The sequence below is a fragment of the Muscardinus avellanarius genome (assembly GCF_963383645.1).
Source record: "Muscardinus avellanarius genome assembly, chromosome: 16".
Lineage (NCBI taxonomy): Eukaryota > Metazoa > Chordata > Mammalia > Rodentia > Gliridae > Muscardinus > Muscardinus avellanarius.
In genome coordinates, this window is record NC_137802.1 from 41,971,706 (window position 1) to 41,998,046 (window position 26,341).

Here is a 26,341-nt window from a genome sequence, read left to right on the forward strand (position 1 = left end):
TAGAAGTGCTAATGCTATCTCCAATCCTAATTTTAAACGTATGTGAAACTCTTGCAATACATTGAAATTGAAAAACGTTCACATATATATGACATGTAAAATGCTTTTTTGAGCTTTTGCGCCTAGGTTAAACTAACGCATCTAAGAATTTATACTAAATGATATTGAACTGGTAACGCTATCTGCAATCCTAATTCTAAACATATGTGAAACTATTGCAATACACTGAAATTGAACAACTTTCACATATACATGACATATAAAACACTTTTCCAAGCTTTTTTGACTAGGTTAAACTAACACATCCAAGAAGTTACACCAAATGATATAGAAGTGCTAATGCTATCTGCAATTCTAATTCTAAACTTATGTGAAACTCTTGCAATACAAAGAAATTGAACAACTTTCACATATATATATATGACATGTAAAACACTTTTCAGAGCTTTTGCGATTGGGTTAAACTAACGCATCTAAGAACTTAAACTAAATGATATAGAAGTGCTAATGCTATCTCCAATCCTAATTTTAAACGTATGTGAAACTCTTGCAATACATTGAAATTGAAAAACGTTCACATATATATGACATGTAAAATGCTTTTTTGAGCTTTTGCGCCTAGGTTAAACTAACGCATCTAAGAATTTATACTAAATGATATTGAACTGGTAACGCTATCTGCAATCCTAATTCTAAACATATGTGAAACTATTGCAATACACTGAAATTGAACAACTTTCACATATACATGACATATAAAACACTTTTCCAAGCTTTTTTGACTAGGTTAAACTAACACATCCAAGAAGTTACACCAAATGATATAGAAGTGCTAATGGTATCAGCAATCCTAATTCTAAACTTATGTGAAAGTCTTGCAATACACTGAAATTCAACAACTTTCATATATATATGACATGTAAAACACTTTTCCGAGCTTCTGCGCTTAAGTTAAACTAACGCATCTAAGAAGTTAAACTAAATGATATTGAACTGGTAACGCTATCTGCAATCCTAATTCTTAATTTATGTGAAACTATTGCAATACACTCAAATTGAACAACTTTCATATATATATGACAGGAAAAACACTTTTCCGATCTTTTGCGCCTAGGTTAAACTAACGCATCAAGAAGTTAAACTATTGAACCGGTAAGGCTATCTGCAATCCTAATTCTAAACTTATGTGAAACTCTTGCAATACACTGAAATTGAACTACGTGCACATATATATGACATGTAAAACACTTTTCCGAGCTTCTGCACCTATATTAAACTAACGCATCTAAGAAGTTAAACTAAATGATATTGAACTGGTAAGGCTATCTGCAATCCTAATTCTAAAGTTATGTGAAATTCTTGCAATACACTGAATTTAAATAACGTTCACATATACATGACATGTAAAACACTTTTCCAAGCTTTTGCGCCTAGGTTAAACTAACATATCTAAGATGTTAAACTAAATGATATTAAACTGGTAAGGCTATCTGCAATCCTAATTCTAAACTTATGTGAAACTCCTGCAATACACTGAAATTGAACAACGTTCACATATATATGACATGTAAATGACATTTCCGAGCTTCTGCGCCTAGGTTAAACTAACGCATCTAAGAAGTTAAACTAAAGGATATTGAACCGGTAAGGCTATCTGCAATCCTAATTCTAAACTTATGTGAAACTCTTGCAATACACTGAAATTGAACAACGTTCACATATATATGACATGTAACACACTTTTCCGAGCTTTGCGCCTATGTTAAACTAACGCATCTAAGAAGTTAAATTAAATGATATTGAACTAGTAAGGATATCTACAATCCTAATTCTAAACTTATGTGAAATTCTTGCAATACACTGAATTTAAACAACGTTCACATATACATGACATGTAAAACACTTTTCCGAGCTTTTGCGCCTAGGTTAAACTAACACATCTAAGATGCTAAACTAAATGATATAGAAGTGCTAAAGCTATCTGCAATCCTAATTCTAAACTTATGTGAAACTCTTGCAATAAAATGAAATTGAACAACTTTCACATATATATGACATGTAAAATACTTTTCCGAGTATTTGCGCCTAGGTTAAACTAACGCATCTAAGAAGTGAAACTACAGGATATAAAAAGTGCTAACGCTATCTGCAATCCTAATTCTAAACATATGTGAAACTATTGCAATACACTGAAATTGAACTACGTTCACATATATATGACATGTAAAACACTTTTCCAAGATTCTGCGCCTATGTTAAACTAATGCATCTAAGAAGTTAAACTAAATGATATTGAAATGCTCACGCTCTGCAATCCTAATTTTAAACTTATGTGAAACTCTTGCAATACACTGAAATTGAACAACGTTCACATATATATGACATGTAAAACACTTTTCAGAGCTTTTGCACCTAGGTTAAACTAACGCATCTAAGAAGTTACACCAAATTATATAGAAGTGCTAATGCTATCTGCAATTCTAAATCTCAACTTATGTGAAACTCTTGCAATACAAAGAAATTGAACAACTTTCACATATATATATATATGACATGTAAAACACTTTTCAGAGCTTTTGCGATTGGGTTAAACTAACGCATCTAAGAACTTAAACTAAATGATATAGAAGTGCTAATGCTATCTCCAATCCTAATTTTAAACGTATGTGAAACTCTTGCAATACATTGAAATTGAAAAACGTTCACATATATATGACATGTAAAATGCTTTTTTGAGCTTTTGCGCCTAGGTTAAACTAACGCATCTAAGAATTTATACTAAATGATATTGAACTGGTAACGCTATCTGCAATCCTAATTCTAAACATATGTGAAACTATTGCAATACACTGAAATTGAACAACTTTCACATATACATGACATATAAAACACTTTTCCAAGCTTTTTTGACTAGGTTAAACTAACACATCCAAGAAGTTACACCAAATGATATAGAAGTGCTAATGCTATCTGCAATTCTAATTCTAAACTTATGTGAAACTCTTGCAATTCAAAGAAATTGAACAACGTTCACATATATATGACATGTAAAACACTTTCCAGAGCTTTTTCTCCTCGGTTAAACTAACGCATCTAAGAAGTTAAACTAAAGGATATTGAACTGGTAACGCTATCTGCAATCCTAATTCTAAACTTATGTGAAACTCTTGCAATACACTGAAATTGAACAACGTTCACATATATATGACATGTAAAACACTTTTCAGAGCTTTTGCACCTAGGTTAAACTAACGCATCTAAGAAGTTACACCAAATTATATAGAAGTGCTAATGCTATCTGCAATTCTAAATCTCAACTTATGTGAAACTCTTGCAATACAAAGAAATTGAACAACTTTCACATATATATATATGACATGTAAAACACTTTTCAGAGCTTTTGCGATTGGGTTAAACTAACGCATCTAAGAACTTAAACTAAATGATATAGAAGTGCTAATGCTATCTCCAATCCTAATTTTAAACGTATGTGAAACTCTTGCAATACATTGAAATTGAAAAACGTTCACATATATATGACATGTAAAATGCTTTTTTGAGCTTTTGCGCCTAGGTTAAACTAACGCATCTAAGAATTTATACTAAATTATATTGAACTGGTAACGCTATCTGCAATCCTAATTCTAAACATATGTGAAACTATTGCAATACACTGAAATTGAACAACTTTCACATATACATGACATATAAAACACTTTTCCAAGCTTTTTTGACTAGGTTAAACTAACACATCCAAGAAGTTACACCAAATGATATAGAAGTGCTAATGGTATCAGCAATCCTAATTCTAAACTTATGTGAAAGTCTTGCAATACACTGAAATTCAACAACTTTCATATATATATGACATGTAAAACACTTTTCCGAGCTTCTGCGCTTAAGTTAAACTAACGCATCTAAGAAGTTAAACTAAATGATATTGAACTGGTAACGCTATCTGCAATCCTAATTCTTAATTTATGTGAAACTATTGCAATACACTCAAATTGAACAACTTTCATATATATATGACAGGAAAAACACTTTTCCGATCTTTTGCGCCTAGGTTAAACTAACGCATCAAGAAGTTAAACTATTGAACCGGTAAGGCTATCTGCAATCCTAATTCTAAACTTATGTGAAACTCTTGCAATACACTGAAATTGAACTACGTGCACATATATATGACATGTAAAACACTTTTCCGAGCTTCTGCACCTATATTAAACTAACGCATCTAAGAAGTTAAACTAAATGATATTGAACTGGTAAGGCTATCTGCAATCCTAATTCTAAAGTTATGTGAAATTCTTGCAATACACTGAATTTAAATAACGTTCACATATACATGACATGTAAAACACTTTTCCAAGCTTTTGCGCCTAGGTTAAACTAACATATCTAAGATGTTAAACTAAATGATATTAAACTGGTAAGGCTATCTGCAATCCTAATTCTAAACTTATGTGAAACTCCTGCAATACACTGAAATTGAACAACGTTCACATATATATGACATGTAAATGACATTTCCGAGCTTCTGCGCCTAGGTTAAAACAACGCATCTAAGAAGTTAAACTAAATGATATTGAACTAGTAAGGATATCTACAATCCTAATTCTAAACTTATGTGAAATTCTTGCAATACACTGAATTTAAACAACGATCACATATATATGACATGAAAAATATTTTTCCGAGCTTTTGCGCCTAGGTTAAACTAACACATCTAAGAAGTTAAACTAAATGATATTGAACTGTTAAGGCTATCTGCAATCCTAATATTAAACTTATGTGAAACTCTTGCAATACACTGAAATTGAACAACGTTAACATATATATGACATGTAAAACACTTTTCAGAGCTTTTGCACCTAGGTTAAACTAACGCATCTAAGAAGTTACACCAAATGATATAGAAGTGCTAATGCTATCTGCAATTCTAATTCTAAACTTATGTGAAACTCTTGCAATTCAAAGAAATTGAACAACGTTCACATATATATGACATGTAAAACACTTTCCAGAGCTTTTTCTCCTCGGTTAAACTAACGCATCTAAGAAGTTAAACTAAAGGATATTGAACTGGTAACGCTATCTGCAATCCTAATTCTAAACTTATGTGAAACTCTTGCAATACACTAAAATTGAACAACGTTCACATATATATGACATGTAAAACACTTTTCAGAGCTTTTGCACCTAGGTTAAACTAACGCATCTAAGAAGTTACACCAAATTATATAGAAGTGCTAATGCTATCTGCAATTCTAAATCTCAACTTATGTGAAACTCTTGCAATACAAAGAAATTGAACAACTTTCACATATATATATGACATGTAAAACACTTTTCAGAGCTTTTGCGATTGGGTTAAACTAACGCATCTAAGAACTTAAACTAAATGATATAGAAGTGCTAATGCTATCTCCAATCCTAATTTTAAACGTATGTGAAACTCTTGCAATACATTGAAATTGAAAAACGTTCACATATATATGACATGTAAAATGCTTTTTTGAGCTTTTGCGCCTAGGTTAAACTAACGCATCTAAGAATTTATACTAAATGATATTGAACTGGTAACGCTATCTGCAATCCTAATTCTAAACATATGTGAAACTATTGCAATACACTGAAATTGAACAACTTTCACATATACATGACATATAAAACACTTTTCCAAGCTTTTTTGACTAGGTTAAACTAACACATCCAAGAAGTTAAACTAAATGATATAGAAGTGCTAATGGTATCAGCAATCCTAATTCTAAACTTATGTGAAAGTCTTGCAATACACTGAAATTCAACAACTTTCATATATATATGACATGTAAAACACTTTTCTGAGCTTTTGCGCCTAGGTTAAACTAACGCATCTAAGAAGTTAAACTAAAGGATATTGAACCGGTAAGGCTATCTGCAATCCTAATTCTAAACTTATGTGAAACTCTTGCAATACACTGAAATTGAACAACGTTCACATATATATGACATGTAACACACTTTTCCGAGCTTTGCGCCTATGTTAAACTAACGCATCTAAGAAGTTAAATTAAATGATATTGAACTAGTAAGGATATCTACAATCCTAATTCTAAACTTATGTGAAATTCTTGCAATACACTGAATTTAAACAACGTTCACATATACATGACATGTAAAACACTTTTCCGAGCTTTTGCGCCTAGGTTAAACTAACACATCTAAGATGCTAAACTAAATGATATAGAAGTGCTAAAGCTATCTGCAATCCTAATTCTAAACTTATGTGAAACTCTTGCAATAAAATGAAATTGAACAACTTTCACATATATATGACATGTAAAATACTTTTCCGAGTATTTGCGCCTAGGTTAAACTAACGCATCTAAGAATTTATACTAAATGATATTGAACTGGTAACGCTATCTGCAATCCTAATTCTAAACATATGTGAAACTATTGCAATACACTGAAATTGAACAACTTTCACATATACATGACATATAAAACACTTTTCCAAGCTTTTTTGACTAGGTTAAACTAACACATCCAAGAAGTTAAACTAAATGATATAGAAGTGCTAATGGTATCAGCAATCCTAATTCTAAACTTATGTGAAAGTCTTGCAATACACTGAAATTCAACAACTTTCATATATATATGACATGTAAAACACTTTTCCGAGCTTCTGCGCTTAAGTTAAACTAACGCATCTAAGAAGTTAAACTAAATGATATTGAACTGGTAACGCTATCTGCAATCCTAATTCTTAATTTATGTGAAACTATTGCAATACACTCAAATTGAACAACTTTCATATATATATGACAGGAAAAACACTTTTCCGATCTTTTGCGCCTAGGTTAAACTAACGCATCAAGAAGTTAAACTATTGAACCGGTAAGGCTATCTGCAATCCTAATTCTAAACTTATGTGAAACTCTTGCAATACACTGAAATTGAACTACGTGCACATATATATGACATGTAAAACACTTTTCCGAGCTTCTGCACCTATATTAAACTAACGCATCTAAGAAGTTAAACTAAATGATATTGAACTGGTAAGGCTATCTGCAATCCTAATTCTAAAGTTATGTGAAATTCTTGCAATACACTGAATTTAAATAACGTTCACATATACATGACATGTAAAACACTTTTCCAAGCTTTTGCGCCTAGGTTAAACTAACATATCTAAGATGTTAAACTAAATGATATTAAACTGGTAAGGCTATCTGCAATCCTAATTCTAAACTTATGTGAAACTCCTGCAATACACTGAAATTGAACAACGTTCACATATATATGACATGTAAATGACATTTCCGAGCTTCTGCGCCTAGGTTAAAACAACGCATCTAAGAAGTTAAACTAAATGATATTGAACTAGTAAGGATATCTACAATCCTAATTCTAAACTTATGTGAAATTCTTGCAATACACTGAATTTAAACAACGATCACATATATATGACATGAAAAATATTTTTCCGAGCTTTTGCGCCTAGGTTAAACTAACACATCTAAGAAGTTAAACTAAATGATATTGAACTGTTAAGGCTATCTGCAATCCTAATATTAAACTTATGTGAAACTCTTGCAATACACTGAAATTGAACAACGTTAACATATATATGACATGTAAAACACTTTTCAGAGCTTTTGCACCTAGGTTAAACTAACGCATCTAAGAAGTTACACCAAATGATATAGAAGTGCTAATGCTATCTGCAATTCTAATTCTAAACTTATGTGAAACTCTTGCAATTCAAAGAAATTGAACAACGTTCACATATATATGACATGTAAAACACTTTCCAGAGCTTTTTCTCCTCGGTTAAACTAACACATCTAAGATGCTAAACTAAATGATATAGAAGTGCTAAAGCTATCTGCAATCCTAATTCTAAACTTATGTGAAACTCTTGCAATACACTAAAATTGAACAACGTTCACATATATATGACATGTAAAACACTTTTCAGAGCTTTTGCACCTAGGTTAAACTAACGCATCTAAGAAGTTACACCAAATTATATAGAAGTGCTAATGCTATCTGCAATTCTAAATCTCAACTTATGTGAAACTCTTGCAATACAAAGAAATTGAACAACTTTCACATATATATATATATGACATGTAAAACACTTTTCAGAGCTTTTGCGATTGGGTTAAACTAACGCATCTAAGAACTTAAACTAAATGATATAGAAGTGCTAATGCTATCTCCAATCCTAATTTTAAACGTATGTGAAACTCTTGCAATACATTGAAATTGAAAAACGTTCACATATATATGACATGTAAAATGCTTTTTTGAGCTTTTGCGCCTAGGTTAAACTAACGCATCTAAGAATTTATACTAAATGATATTGAACTGGTAACGCTATCTGCAATCCTAATTCTAAACATATGTGAAACTATTGCAATACACTGAAATTGAACAACTTTCACATATACATGACATATAAAACACTTTTCCAAGCTTTTTTGACTAGGTTAAACTAACACATCCAAGAAGTTACACCAAATGATATAGAAGTGCTAATGCTATCTGCAATTCTAATTCTAAACTTATGTGAAACTCTTGCAATTCAAAGAAATTGAACAACGTTCACATATATATGACATGTAAAACACTTTCCAGAGCTTTTTCTCCTCGGTTAAACTAACGCATCTAAGAAGTTAAACTAAAGGATATTGAACTGGTAACGCTATCTGCAATCCTAATTCTAAACTTATGTGAAACTCTTGCAATACACTGAAATTGAACAACGTTCACATATATATGACATGTAAAACACTTTTCAGAGCTTTTGCACCTAGGTTAAACTAACGCATCTAAGAAGTTTCACCAAATTATATAGAAGTGCTAATGCTATCTGCAATTCTAAATCTCAACTTATGTGAAACTCTTGCAATACAAAGAAATTGGACAACTTTCACATATATATATATGACATGTAAAACACTTTTCAGAGCTTTTGCGATTGGGTTAAACTAACGCATCTAAGAACTTAAACTAAATGATATAGAAGTGCTAATGCTATCTCCAATCCTAATTTTAAACGTATGTGAAACTCTTGCAATACATTGAAATTGAAAAACGTTCACATATATATGACATGTAAAATGCTTTTTTGAGCTTTTGCGCCTAGGTTAAACTAACGCATCTAAGAATTTATACTAAATTATATTGAACTGGTAACGCTATCTGCAATCCTAATTCTAAACATATGTGAAACTATTGCAATACACTGAAATTGAACAACTTTCACATATACATGACATATAAAACACTTTTCCAAGCTTTTTTGACTAGGTTAAACTAACACATCCAAGAAGTTACACCAAATGATATAGAAGTGCTAATGGTATCAGCAATCCTAATTCTAAACTTATGTGAAAGTCTTGCAATACACTGAAATTCAACAACTTTCATATATATATGACATGTAAAACACTTTTCCGAGCTTCTGCGCTTAAGTTAAACTAACGCATCTAAGAAGTTAAACTAAATGATATTGAACTGGTAACGCTATCTGCAATCCTAATTCTTAATTTATGTGAAACTATTGCAATACACTCAAATTGAACAACTTTCATATATATATGACAGGAAAAACACTTTTCCGATCTTTTGCGCCTAGGTTAAACTAACGCATCAAGAAGTTAAACTATTGAACCGGTAAGGCTATCTGCAATCCTAATTCTAAACTTATGTGAAACTCTTGCAATACACTGAAATTGAACTACGTGCACATATATATGACATGTAAAACACTTTTCCGAGCTTCTGCACCTATATTAAACTAACGCATCTAAGAAGTTAAACTAAATGATATTGAACTGGTAAGGCTATCTGCAATCCTAATTCTAAAGTTATGTGAAATTCTTGCAATACACTGAATTTAAATAACGTTCACATATACATGACATGTAAAACACTTTTCCAAGCTTTTGCGCCTAGGTTAAACTAACATATCTAAGATGTTAAACTAAATGATATTAAACTGGTAAGGCTATCTGCAATCCTAATTCTAAACTTATGTGAAACTCCTGCAATACACTGAAATTGAACAACGTTCACATATATATGACATGTAAATGACATTTCCGAGCTTCTGCGCCTAGGTTAAACTAACGCATCTAAGAAGTTAAACTAAAGGATATTGAACCGGTAAGGCTATCTGCAATCCTAATTCTAAACTTATGTGAAACTCTTGCAATACACTGAAATTGAACAACGTTCACATATATATGACATGTAACACACTTTTCCGAGCTTTGCGCCTATGTTAAACTAACGCATCTAAGAAGTTAAATTAAATGATATTGAACTAGTAAGGATATCTACAATCCTAATTCTAAACTTATGTGAAATTCTTGCAATACACTGAATTTAAACAACGTTCACATATACATGACATGTAAAACACTTTTCCGAGCTTTTGCGCCTAGGTTAAACTAACACATCTAAGATGCTAAACTAAATGATATAGAAGTGCTAAAGCTATCTGCAATCCTAATTCTAAACTTATGTGAAACTCTTGCAATAAAATGAAATTGAACAACTTTCACATATATATGACATGTAAAATACTTTTCCGAGTATTTGCGCCTAGGTTAAACTAACGCATCTAAGAAGTGAAACTACAGGATATAAAAAGTGCTAACGCTATCTGCAATCCTAATTCTAAACATATGTGAAACTATTGCAATACACTGAAATTGAACTACGTTCACATATATATGACATGTAAAACACTTTTCCAAGATTCTGCGCCTATGTTAAACTAATGCATCTAAGAAGTTAAACTAAATGATATTGAAATGCTCACGCTCTGCAATCCTAATTTTAAACTTAGGTGAAACTCTTGCAATACACTGAAATTGAACAACGTTCACATATATATGACATGTAAAACACTTTTCAGAGCTTTTGCACCTAGGTTAAACTAACGCATCTAAGAAGTTACACCAAATTATATAGAAGTGCTAATGCTATCTGCAATTCTAAATCTCAACTTATGTGAAACTCTTGCAATACAAAGAAATTGAACAACTTTCACATATATATATATATGACATGTAAAACACTTTTCAGAGCTTTTGCGATTGGGTTAAACTAACGCATCTAAGAACTTAAACTAAATGATATAGAAGTGCTAATGCTATCTCCAATCCTAATTTTAAACGTATGTGAAACTCTTGCAATACATTGAAATTGAAAAACGTTCACATATATATGACATGTAAAATGCTTTTTTGAGCTTTTGCGCCTAGGTTAAACTAACGCATCTAAGAATTTATACTAAATGATATTGAACTGGTAACGCTATCTGCAATCCTAATTCTAAACATATGTGAAACTATTGCAATACACTGAAATTGAACAACTTTCACATATACATGACATATAAAACACTTTTCCAAGCTTTTTTGACTAGGTTAAACTAACACATCCAAGAAGTTACACCAAATGATATAGAAGTGCTAATGCTATCTGCAATTCTAATTCTAAACTTATGTGAAACTCTTGCAATTCAAAGAAATTGAACAACGTTCACATATATATGACATGTAAAACACTTTCCAGAGCTTTTTCTCCTCGGTTAAACTAACGCATCTAAGAAGTTAAACTAAAGGATATTGAACTGGTAACGCTATCTGCAATCCTAATTCTAAACTTATGTGAAACTCTTGCAATACACTGAAATTGAACAACGTTCACATATATATGACATGTAAAACACTTTTCAGAGCTTTTGCACCTAGGTTAAACTAACGCATCTAAGAAGTTACACCAAATTATATAGAAGTGCTAATGCTATCTGCAATTCTAAATCTCAACTTATGTGAAACTCTTGCAATACAAAGAAATTGAACAACTTTCACATATATATATATGACATGTAAAACACTTTTCAGAGCTTTTGCGATTGGGTTAAACTAACGCATCTAAGAACTTAAACTAAATGATATAGAAGTGCTAATGCTATCTCCAATCCTAATTTTAAACGTATGTGAAACTCTTGCAATACATTGAAATTGAAAAACGTTCACATATATATGACATGTAAAATGCTTTTTTGAGCTTTTGCGCCTAGGTTAAACTAACGCATCTAAGAATTTATACTAAATTATATTGAACTGGTAACGCTATCTGCAATCCTAATTCTAAACATATGTGAAACTATTGCAATACACTGAAATTGAACAACTTTCACATATACATGACATATAAAACACTTTTCCAAGCTTTTTTGACTAGGTTAAACTAACACATCCAAGAAGTTACACCAAATGATATAGAAGTGCTAATGGTATCAGCAATCCTAATTCTAAACTTATGTGAAAGTCTTGCAATACACTGAAATTCAACAACTTTCATATATATATGACATGTAAAACACTTTTCCGAGCTTCTGCGCTTAAGTTAAACTAACGCATCTAAGAAGTTAAACTAAATGATATTGAACTGGTAACGCTATCTGCAATCCTAATTCTTAATTTATGTGAAACTATTGCAATACACTCAAATTGAACAACTTTCATATATATATGACAGGAAAAACACTTTTCCGATCTTTTGCGCCTAGGTTAAACTAACGCATCAAGAAGTTAAACTATTGAACCGGTAAGGCTATCTGCAATCCTAATTCTAAACTTATGTGAAACTCTTGCAATACACTGAAATTGAACTACGTGCACATATATATGACATGTAAAACACTTTTCCGAGCTTCTGCACCTATATTAAACTAACGCATCTAAGAAGTTAAACTAAATGATATTGAACTGGTAAGGCTATCTGCAATCCTAATTCTAAAGTTATGTGAAATTCTTGCAATACACTGAATTTAAATAACGTTCACATATACATGACATGTAAAACACTTTTCCAAGCTTTTGCGCCTAGGTTAAACTAACATATCTAAGATGTTAAACTAAATGATATTAAACTGGTAAGGCTATCTGCAATCCTAATTCTAAACTTATGTGAAACTCCTGCAATACACTGAAATTGAACAACGTTCACATATATATGACATGTAAATGACATTTCCGAGCTTCTGCGCCTAGGTTAAACTAACGCATCTAAGAAGTTAAACTAAAGGATATTGAACCGGTAAGGCTATCTGCAATCCTAATTCTAAACTTATGTGAAACTCTTGCAATACACTGAAATTGAACAACGTTCACATATATATGACATGTAACACACTTTTCCGAGCTTTGCGCCTATGTTAAACTAACGCATCTAAGAAGTTAAATTAAATGATATTGAACTAGTAAGGATATCTACAATCCTAATTCTAAACTTATGTGAAATTCTTGCAATACACTGAATTTAAACAACGTTCACATATACATGACATGTAAAACACTTTTCCGAGCTTTTGCGCCTAGGTTAAACTAACACATCTAAGATGCTAAACTAAATGATATAGAAGTGCTAAAGCTATCTGCAATCCTAATTCTAAACTTATGTGAAACTCTTGCAATAAAATGAAATTGAACAACTTTCACATATATATGACATGTAAAATACTTTTCCGAGTATTTGCGCCTAGGTTAAACTAACGCATCTAAGAAGTGAAACTACAGGATATAAAAAGTGCTAACGCTATCTGCAATCCTAATTCTAAACATATGTGAAACTATTGCAATACACTGAAATTGAACTACGTTCACATATATATGACATGTAAAACACTTTTCCAAGATTCTGCGCCTATGTTAAACTAATGCATCTAAGAAGTTAAACTAAATGATATTGAAATGCTCACGCTCTGCAATCCTAATTTTAAACTTATGTGAAACTCTTGCAATACACTGAAATTGAACAACGTTCACATATATATGACATGTAAAACACTTTTCAGAGCTTTTGCACCTAGGTTAAACTAACGCATCTAAGAAGTTACACCAAATTATATAGAAGTGCTAATGCTATCTGCAATTCTAAATCTCAACTTATGTGAAACTCTTGCAATACAAAGAAATTGAACAACTTTCACATATATATATATATGACATGTAAAACACTTTTCAGAGCTTTTGCGATTGGGTTAAACTAACGCATCTAAGAACTTAAACTAAATGATATAGAAGTGCTAATGCTATCTCCAATCCTAATTTTAAACGTATGTGAAACTCTTGCAATACATTGAAATTGAAAAACGTTCACATATATATGACATGTAAAATGCTTTTTTGAGCTTTTGCGCCTAGGTTAAACTAACGCATCTAAGAATTTATACTAAATGATATTGAACTGGTAACGCTATCTGCAATCCTAATTCTAAACATATGTGAAACTATTGCAATACACTGAAATTGAACAACTTTCACATATACATGACATATAAAACACTTTTCCAAGCTTTTTTGACTAGGTTAAACTAACACATCCAAGAAGTTACACCAAATGATATAGAAGTGCTAATGCTATCTGCAATTCTAATTCTAAACTTATGTGAAACTCTTGCAATTCAAAGAAATTGAACAACGTTCACATATATATGACATGTAAAACACTTTCAAGAGCTTTTTCTCCTCGGTTAAACTAACGCATCTAAGAAGTTAAACTAAAGGATATTGAACTGGTAACGCTATCTGCAATCCTAATTCTAAACTTATGTGAAACTCTTGCAATACACTGAAATTGAACAACGTTCACATATATATGACATGTAAAACACTTTTCAGAGCTTTTGCACCTAGGTTAAACTAACGCATCTAAGAAGTTACACCAAATTATATAGAAGTGCTAATGCTATCTGCAATTCTAAATCTCAACTTATGTGAAACTCTTGCAATACAAAGAAATTGAACAACTTTCACATATATATATATGACATGTAAAACACTTTTCAGAGCTTTTGCGATTGGGTTAAACTAACGCATCTAAGAACTTAAACTAAATGATATAGAAGTGCTAATGCTATCTCCAATCCTAATTTTAAACGTATGTGAAACTCTTGCAATACATTGAAATTGAAAAACGTTCACATATATATGACATGTAAAATGCTTTTTTGAGCTTTTGCGCCTAGGTTAAACTAACGCATCTAAGAATTTATACTAAATTATATTGAACTGGTAACGCTATCTGCAATCCTAATTCTAAACATATGTGAAACTATTGCAATACACTGAAATTGAACAACTTTCACATATACATGACATATAAAACACTTTTCCAAGCTTTTTTGACTAGGTTAAACTAACACATCCAAGAAGTTACACCAAATGATATAGAAGTGCTAATGGTATCAGCAATCCTAATTCTAAACTTATGTGAAAGTCTTGCAATACACTGAAATTCAACAACTTTCATATATATATGACATGTAAAACACTTTTCCGAGCTTCTGCGCTTAAGTTAAACTAACGCATCTAAGAAGTTAAACTAAATGATATTGAACTGGTAACGCTATCTGCAATCCTAATTCTTAATTTATGTGAAACTATTGCAATACACTCAAATTGAACAACTTTCATATATATATGACAGGAAAAACACTTTTCCGATCTTTTGCGCCTAGGTTAAACTAACGCATCAAGAAGTTAAACTATTGAACCGGTAAGGCTATCTGCAATCCTAATTCTAAACTTATGTGAAACTCTTGCAATACACTGAAATTGAACTACGTGCACATATATATGACATGTAAAACACTTTTCCGAGCTTCTGCACCTATATTAAACTAACGCATCTAAGAAGTTAAACTAAATGATATTGAACTGGTAAGGCTATCTGCAATCCTAATTCTAAAGTTATGTGAAATTCTTGCAATACACTGAATTTAAATAACGTTCACATATACATGACATGTAAAACACTTTTCCAAGCTTTTGCGCCTAGGTTAAACTAACATATCTAAGATGTTAAACTAAATGATATTAAACTGGTAAGGCTATCTGCAATCCTAATTCTAAACTTATGTGAAACTCCTGCAATACACTGAAATTGAACAACGTTCACATATATATGACATGTAAATGACATTTCCGAGCTTCTGCGCCTAGGTTAAAACAACGCATCTAAGAAGTTAAACTAAATGATATTGAACTAGTAAGGATATCTACAATCCTAATTCTAAACTTATGTGAAATTCTTGCAATACACTGAATTTAAACAACGATCACATATATATGACATGAAAAATATTTTTCCGAGCTTTTGCGCCTAGGTTAAACTAACACATCTAAGAAGTTAAACTAAATGATATTGAACTGTTAAGGCTATCTGCAATCCTAATATTAAACTTATGTGAAACTCTTGCAATACACTGAAATTGAACAACGTTAACATATATATGACATGTAAAACACTTTTCAGAGCTTTTGCACCTAGGTTAAACTAACGCATCTAAGAAGTTACACCAAATGATATAGAAGTGCTAATGCTATCTGCAATTCTAATTCTAAACTTATGTGAAACTCTTGCAATTCAAAGAAATTGAACAACGTTCACATATATATGACATGTAAAACACTTTCCAGAGCTTTTTCTCCTCGGTTAAACTAACGCATCTAAGAAGTTAAACTAAAGGATATTGAACTGGTAACGCTATCTGCAATCCTAATTCTAAACTTATGTGAAACTCTTGCAATACACTAAAATTGAACAACGTTCACATATATATGACATGTAAAACACTTTTCAGAGCTTTTGCACCTAGGTTAAACTAACGCATCTAAGAAGTTACACCAAATTATATAGAAGTGCTAATGCTATCTGCAATTCTAAATCTCAACTTATGTGAAACTCTTGCAATACAAAGAAATTGAACAACTTTCACATATATATATGACATGTAAAACACTTTTCAGAGCTTTTGCGATTGGGTTAAACTAACGCATCTAAGAACTTAAACTAAATGATATAGAAGTGCTAATGCTATCTCCAATCCTAATTTTAAACGTATGTGAAACTCTTGCAATACATTGAAATTGAAAAACGTTCACATATATATGACATGTAAAATGCTTTTTTGAGCTTTTGCGCCTAGGTTAAACTAACGCATCTAAGAATTTATACTAAATGATATTGAACTGGTAACGCTATCTGCAATCCTAATTCGAAACATATGTGAAACTATTGCAATACACTGAAATTGAACAACTTTCACATATACATGACATATAAAACACTTTTCCAAGCTTTTTTGACTAGGTTAAACTAACACATCCAAGAAGTTAAACTAAATGATATTGAACTGGTAAGGCTATCTGCTATCCTAATTCTAAACTTATGTGAAACACTTGCAATACACTGAAATTGAACTACGATCACATATATATGACATGTAAAACACTTTCCCGAGCTTCTGCGCCTATGTTAAACTAACGCATCTAAGAAGTTAAATGATATTGAACTGGTAACGCTATCTGCAATCCTAATTCTAAACTTATGTGAAACTCTTGCAATACACTGAAATTGAACTACGATCACATATATATGACATGTACAACACTTTCCCGAGCTTCTGCGCCTATGTTAAACTAACGCATCTAAGTAGTTAAAATAAATGATATTGAACTGGTAACGCTCTCTGCAATCCTAATTCTAAACTTATGTGAAACTCTTGCAATTCACTGAAATTGAACAACTTTCACATATATATGACATGTAAAACACTTTTCCGAGCTTTTGCGACTAGGTTAAACTAACGAATCTAAGACGTTAAATTAAATGATATAGAAGTGGTAATGCTATCTGCAATCCTAATTCTAAACTTATGTGAAACTCTTGCAATACACTGAAATTGAACAACGTTCACATATATATGACATGTAAAACACTTTCCCGAGCTTCTGCGCCTATGTTAAACTAACGCATCTAAGAAGTTAAACTAAATGATATTGAACTGGTAAGGCTATCAGCAATCCTAATTCTAAACTTATCTGAAACTCTTGCAATACACTGAAATTGAACAACGTTCACATATATATGACATGTAAAACACTTTTCAGAGCTTTTGCACCTAGGTTAAACTAACGCATCTAAGAAGTTACACCAAATTATATAGAAGTGCTAATGCTATCTGCAATTCTAAATCTCAACTTATGTGAAACTCTTGCAATACAAAGAAATTGAACAACTTTCACATATATATATATGACATGTAAAACACTTTTCAGAGCTTTTGCGATTGGGTTAAACTAACGCATCTAAGAACTTAAACTAAATGATATAGAAGTGCTAATGCTATCTCCAATCCTAATTTTAAACGTATGTGAAACTCTTGCAATACATTGAAATTGAAAAACGTTCACATATATATGACATGTAAAATGCTTTTTTGAGCTTTTGCGCCTAGGTTAAACTAACGCATCTAAGAATTTATACTAAATTATATTGAACTGGTAACGCTATCTGCAATCCTAATTCTAAACATATGTGAAACTATTGCAATACACTGAAATTGAACAACTTTCACATATACATGACATATAAAACACTTTTCCAAGCTTTTTTGACTAGGTTAAACTAACACATCCAAGAAGTTACACCAAATGATATAGAAGTGCTAATGCTATCTGCAATTCTAATTCTAAACTTATGTGAAACTCTTGCAATTCAAAGAAATTGAACAACGTTCACATATATATGACATGTAAAACACTTTCCCGAGCTTCTGCGCCTATGTTAAACTAACGCATCTAAGAAGTTAAACTAAATGATATTGAACTGGTAAGGCTATCAGCAATCCTAATTCTAAACTTATCTGAAACTCTTGCAATACACTGAAATTGAACAACGTTCACATATATATGACATGTAAAACACTTTTCAGAGCTTTTGCACCTAGGTTAAACTAACGCATCTAAGAAGTTACACCAAATTATATAGAAGTGCTAATGCTATCTGCAATTCTAAATCTCAACTTATGTGAAACTCTTGCAATACAAAGAAATTGAACAACTTTCACATATATATATATGACATGTAAAACACTTTTCAGAGCTTTTGCGATTGGGTTAAACTAACGCATCTAAGAACTTAAACTAAATGATATAGAAGTGCTAATGCTATCTCCAATCCTAATTTTAAACGTATGTGAAACTCTTGCAATACATTGAAATTGAAAAACGTTCACATATATATGACATGTAAAATGCTTTTTTGAGCTTTTGCGCCTAGGTTAAACTAACGCATCTAAGAATTTATACTAAATGATATTGAACTGGTAACGCTATCTGCAATCCTAATTCTAAACATATGTGAAACTATTGCAATACACTGAAATTGAACAACTTTCACATATACATGACATATAAAACACTTTTCCAAGCTTTTTTGACTAGGTTAAACTAACACATCCAAGAAGTTACACCAAATGATATAGAAGTGCTAATGCTATCTGCAATTCTAATTCTAAACTTATGTGAAACTCTTGCAATTCAAAGAAATTGAACAACGTTCACATATATATGACATGTAAAACACTTTCCAGAGCTTTTTCTCCTCGGTTAAACTAACGCATCTAAGAAGTTAAACTAAAGGATATTGAACTGGTAACGCTATCTGCAATCCTAATTCTAAACTTATGTGAAACTCTTGCAATACACTAAAATTGAACAACGTTCACATATATATGACATGTAAAACACTTTTCAGAGCTTTTGCACCTAGGTTAAACTAACGCATCTAAGAAGTTACACCAAATGATATAGAAGTGCTAATGCTATCTGCAATTCTAATTCTAAACTTATGTGAAACTCTTGCAATTCAAAGAAATTGAACAACGTTCACATATATATGACATGTAAAACACTTTCCAGAGCTTTTTCTCCTCGGTTAAACTAACGCATCTAAGAAGTTAAACTAAAGGATATTGAACTGGTAACGCTATCTGCAATCCTAATTCTAAACTTATGTGAAACTCTTGCAATACACTAAAATTGAACAACGTTCACATATATATGACATGTAAAACACTTTTCAGAGCTTTTGCACCTAGGTTAAACTAACGCATCTAAGAAGTTACACCAAATTATATAGAAGTGCTAATGCTATCTGCAATTCTAAATCTCAACTTATGTGAAACTCTTGCAATACAAAGAAATTGAACAACTTTCACATATATATATGACATGTAAAACACTTTTCAGAGCTTTTGCGATTGGGTTAAACTAACGCATCTAAGAACTTAAACTAAATGATATAGAAGTGCTAATGCTATCTCCAATCCTAATTTTAAACGTATGTGAAACTCTTGCAATACATTGAAATTGAAAAACGTTCACATATATATGACATGTAAAATGCTTTTTTGAGCTTTTGCGCCTAGGTTAAACTAACGCATCTAAGAATTTATACTAAATGATATTGAACTGGTAACGCTATCTGCAATCCTAATTCGAAACATATGTGAAACTATTGCAATACACTGAAATTGAACAACTTTCACATATACATGACATATAAAACACTTTTCCAAGCTTTTTTGACTAGGTTAAACTAACACATCCAAGAAGTTAAACTAAATGATATTGAACTGGTAAGGCTATCTGCTATCCTAATTCTAAACTTATGTGAAACACTTGCAATACACTGAAATTGAACTACGATCACATATATATGACATGTAAAACACTTTCCCGAGCTTCTGCGCCTATGTTAAACTAACGCATCTAAGAAGTTAAATGATATTGAACTGGTAACGCTATCTGCAATCCTAATTCTAAACTTATGTGAAACTCTTGCAATACACTGAAATTGAACTACGATCACATATATATGACATGTACAACACTTTCCCGAGCTTCTGCGCCTATGTTAAACTAACGCATCTAAGTAGTTAAAATAAATGATATTGAACTGGTAACGCTCTCTGCAATCCTAATTCTAAACTTATGTGAAACTCTTGCAATTCACTGAAATTGAACAACTTTCACATATATATGACATGTAAAACACTTTTCCGAGCTTTTGCGACTAGGTTAAACTAACGAATCTAAGACGTTAAATTAAATGATATAGAAGTGGTAATGCTATCTGCAATCCTAATTCTAAACTTATGTGAAACTCTTGCAATACACTGAAATTGAACAACGTTCACATATATATGACATGTAAATGACATTTCCGAGCTTCTGCGCCTAGGTTAAACTAACGCATCTAAGAAGTTAAACTAAAGGATATTGAACCGGTAAGGCTATCTGCAATCCTAATTCTAAACTTATGTGAAACTCTTGCAATACACTGAAATTGAACAACGTTCACATATATATGACATGTAACACACTTTTCCGAGCTTTGCGCCTATGTTAAACTAACGCATCTAAGAAGTTAAATTAAATGATATTGAACTAGTAAGGATATCTACAATCCTAATTCTAAACTTATGTGAAATTCTTGCAATACACTGAATTTAAACAACGTTCACATATACATGACATGTAAAACACTTTTCCGAGCTTTTGCGCCTAGGTTAAACTAACACATCTAAGATGCTAAACTAAATGATATAGAAGTGCTAAAGCTATCTGCAATCCTAATTCTAAACTTATGTGAAACTCTTGCAATAAAATGAAATTGAACAACTTTCACATATATATGACATGTAAAATACTTTTCCGAGTATTTGCGCCTAGGTTAAACTAACGCATCTAAGAATTTATACTAAATGATATTGAACTGGTAACGCTATCTGCAATCCTAATTCTAAACATATGTGAAACTATTGCAATACACTGAAATTGAACAACTTTCACATATACATGACATATAAAACACTTTTCCAAGCTTTTTTGACTAGGTTAACACATCCAAGAAGTTAAACTAAATGATATAGAAGTGCTAATGGTATCAGCAATCCTAATTCTAAACTTATGTGAAAGTCTTGCAATACACTGAAATTCAACAACTTTCATATATATATGACATGTAAAACACTTTTCTGAGCTTTTGCGCCTAGGTTAAACTAACGCATCTAAGAAGTTAAACTAAATGATATTGAACCGGTAAGGCTATCTGCTATCCTAATTCTAAACTTATGTGAAACTCTTGCAATACACTGAAATTGAACAACGTTCACATATATATGACATGTAACACACTTTTCCGAGCTTTGCGCCTATGTTAAACTAACGCATCTAAGAAGTTAAACTACAGGATATAAAAACAAGTGCTAACGCTATCTGCAATCCTAATTCTAAACTTATGTGAAATCTTGCAATACACTGAAATTGAACTACGTTCACATATATATGACATGTAAAACACTTTTCCAAGATTCTGCGCCTATGTTAAACTAATGCATCTAAGAAGTTAAACTAAATGATATTGAAATGCTCACGCTCTGCAATCCTAATTCTAAACTTATGTGAAACTCTTGCAATACACTGAAATTGAACAACGTTCACATATATATGACATGTAAAACACTTTTCCGAGCTTCTGCGCCTAGCTTAAACTAACGCATCTAAGAAGTTAAACTAAATGATATTGAACTGGTAAGGCTATCAGCAATCCTAATTTTAAACTTATGTGAAACTCTTGCAATACACTGAAATTGAACAACGTTCACATATATATGACATGTAAAACACTTTTCAGAGCTTTTGCACCTAGGTTAAACTAACGCATCTAAGAAGTTACACCAAATTATATAGAAGTGCTAATGCTATCTGCAATTCTAAATCTCAACTTATGTGAAACTCTTGCAATACAAAGAAATTGAACAACTTTCACATATATATATATGACATGTAAAACACTTTTCAGAGCTTTTGCGATTGGGTTAAACTAACGCATCTAAGAACTTAAACTAAATGATATAGAAGTGCTAATGCTATCTCCAATCCTAATTTTAAACGTATGTGAAACTCTTGCAATACATTGAAATTGAAAAACGTTCACATATATATGACATGTAAAATGCTTTTTTGAGCTTTTGCGCCTAGGTTAAACTAACGCATCTAAGAATTTATACTAAATGATATTGAACTGGTAACGCTATCTGCAATCCTAATTCTAAACATATGTGAAACTATTGCAATACACTGAAATTGAACAACTTTCACATATACATGACATATAAAACACTTTTCCAAGCTTTTTTGACTAGGTTAAACTAACACATCCAAGAAGTTACACCAAATGATATAGAAGTGCTAATGCTATCTGCAATTCTAATTCTAAACTTATGTGAAACTCTTGCAATTCAAAGAAATTGAACAACGTTCACATATATATGACATGTAAAACACTTTCCAGAGCTTTTTCTCCTCGGTTAAACTAACGCATCTAAGAAGTTAAACTAAAGGATATTGAACTGGTAACGCTATCTGCAATCCTAATTCTAAACTTATGTGAAACTCTTGCAATACACTGAAATTGAACAACGTTCACATATATATGACATGTAAAACACTTTTCAGAGCTTTTGCACCTAGGTTAAACTAACGCATCTAAGAAGTTACACCAAATTATATAGAAGTGCTAATGCTATCTGCAATTCTAAATCTCAACTTATGTGAAACTCTTGCAATACAAAGAAATTGAACAACTTTCACATATATATATATGACATGTAAAACACTTTTCAGAGCTTTTGCGATTGGGTTAAACTAACGCATCTAAGAACTTAAACTAAATGATATAGAAGTGCTAATGCTATCTCCAATCCTAATTTTAAACGTATGTGAAACTCTTGCAATACATTGAAATTGAAAAACGTTCACATATATATGACATGTAAAATGCTTTTTTGAGCTTTTGCGCCTAGGTTAAACTAACGCATCTAAGAATTTATACTAAATTATATTGAACTGGTAACGCTATCTGCAATCCTAATTCTAAACATATGTGAAACTATTGCAATACACTGAAATTGAACAACTTTCACATATACATGACATATAAAACACTTTTCCAAGCTTTTTTGACTAGGTTAAACTAACACATCCAAGAAGTTACACCAAATGATATAGAAGTGCTAATGCTATCTGCAATTCTAATTCTAAACTTATGTGAAACTCTTGCAATTCAAAGAAATTGAACAACGTTCACATATATATGACATGTAAAACACTTTCCAGAGCTTTTTCTCCTCGGTTAAACTAACGCATCTAAGAAGTTAAACTAAAGGATATTGAACTGGTAACGCTATCTGCAATCCTAATTCTAAACTTATGTGAAACTCTTGCAATACACTAAAATTGAACAACGTTCACATATATTTGACATGTAAAACACTTTTCAGAGCTTTTGCACCTAGGTTAAACTAACGCATCTAAGAAGTTACACCAAATTATATAGAAGTGCTAATGCTATCTGCAATTCTAAATCTCAACTTATGTGAAACTCTTGCAATACAAAGAAATTGAACAACTTTCACATATATATATGACATGTAAAACACTTTTCAGAGCTTTTGCGATTGGGTTAAACTAACGCATCTAAGAACTTAAACTAAATGATATAGAAGTGCTAATGCTATCTCCAATCCTAATTTTAAACGTATGTGAAACTCTTGCAATACATTGAAATTGAAAAACGTTCACATATATATGACATGTAAAATGCTTTTTTGAGCTTTTGCGCCTAGGTTAAACTAACGCATCTAAGAATTTATACTAAATGATATTGAACTGGTAACGCTATCTGCAATCCTAATTCTAAACATATGTGAAACTATTGCAATACACTGAAATTGAACAACTTTCACATATACATGACATATAAAACACTTTTCCAAGCTTTTTTGACTAGGTTAAACTAACATCCAAGAAGTTAAACTAAATGATATAGAAGTGCTAATGGTATCAGCAATCCTAATTCTAAACTTATGTGAAAGTCTTGCAATACACTGAAATTCAACAACTTTCATATATATATGACATGTAAAACACTTTTCCGAGCTTTTGCGCCTAGGTTAAACTAACGCATCTAAGAAGTTAAACTAAATGATATTGAACCGGTAAGGCTATCTGCAATCCTAATTCTAAACTTATGTGAAACTCTTGCAATACACTGAAATTGAACAACGTTCACATATATATGACATGTAACACACTTTTCCGAGCTTTGCGCCTATGTTAAACTAACGCATCTAAGAAGTTAAATTAAATGATATTGAACTAGTAAGGATATCTACAATCCTAATTCTAAACTTATGTGAAATTCTTGCAATACACTGAATTTAAACAACGTTCACATATATATGACATGTAAATGACATTTCCGAGCTTCTGCGCCTAGGTTAAAACAACGCATCTAAGAAGTTAAACTAAATGATATTGAACTAGTAAGGATATCTACAATCCTAATTCTAAACTTATGTGAAATTCTTGCAATACACTGAATTTAAACAACGTTCACATATACATGACATGTAAAACACTTTTCCGAGCTTTTGCGCCTAGGTTAAACTAACACATCTAAGATGTTAAACTAAATGATATAGAAGTGCTAAAGCTATCTGCAATCCTAATTCTAAACTTATGTGAAACTCTTGCAATAAAATGAAATTGAACAACTTTCACATATATATGACATGTAAAATACTTTTCCGAGTATTTGCGCCTATGTTAAACTAACGCATCTAAGAAGTTAAACTACAGGATATAAAAACAAGTGCTAACGCTATCTGCAATCCTAATTCTAAACTTATGTGAAATCTTGCAATACACTGAAATTGAACTACGTTCACATATATATGACATGTAAAACACTTTTCCAAGATTCTGCGCCTATGTTAAACTAATGCATCTAAGAAGTTAAACTAAATGATATTGAAATGCTCACGCTCTGCAATCCTAATTCTAAACTTATGTGAAACTCTTGCAATACACTGAAATTGAACAACGTTCACATATATATGACATGTAAAACACTTTTCCGAGCTTCTGCGCCTAGCTTAAACTAACGCATCTAAGAAGTTAAACTAAATGATATTGAACTGGTAAGGCTATCAGCAATCCTAATTTTAAACTTATGTGAAACTCTTGCAATACACTGAAATTGAACAACGTTCACATATATATGACATGTAAAACACTTTTCAGAGCTTTTGCACCTAGGTTAAACTAACGCATCTAAGAAGTTACACCAAATTATATAGAAGTGCTAATGCTATCTGCAATTCTAAATCTCAACTTATGTGAAACTCTTGCAATACAAAGAAATTGAACAACTTTCACATATATATATATGACATGTAAAACACTTTTCAGAGCTTTTGCGATTGGGTTAAACTAACGCATCTAAGAACTTAAACTAAATGATATAGAAGTGCTAATGCTATCTCCAATCCTAATTTTAAACGTATGTGAAACTCTTGCAATACATTGAAATTGAAAAACGTTCACATATATATGACATGTAAAAT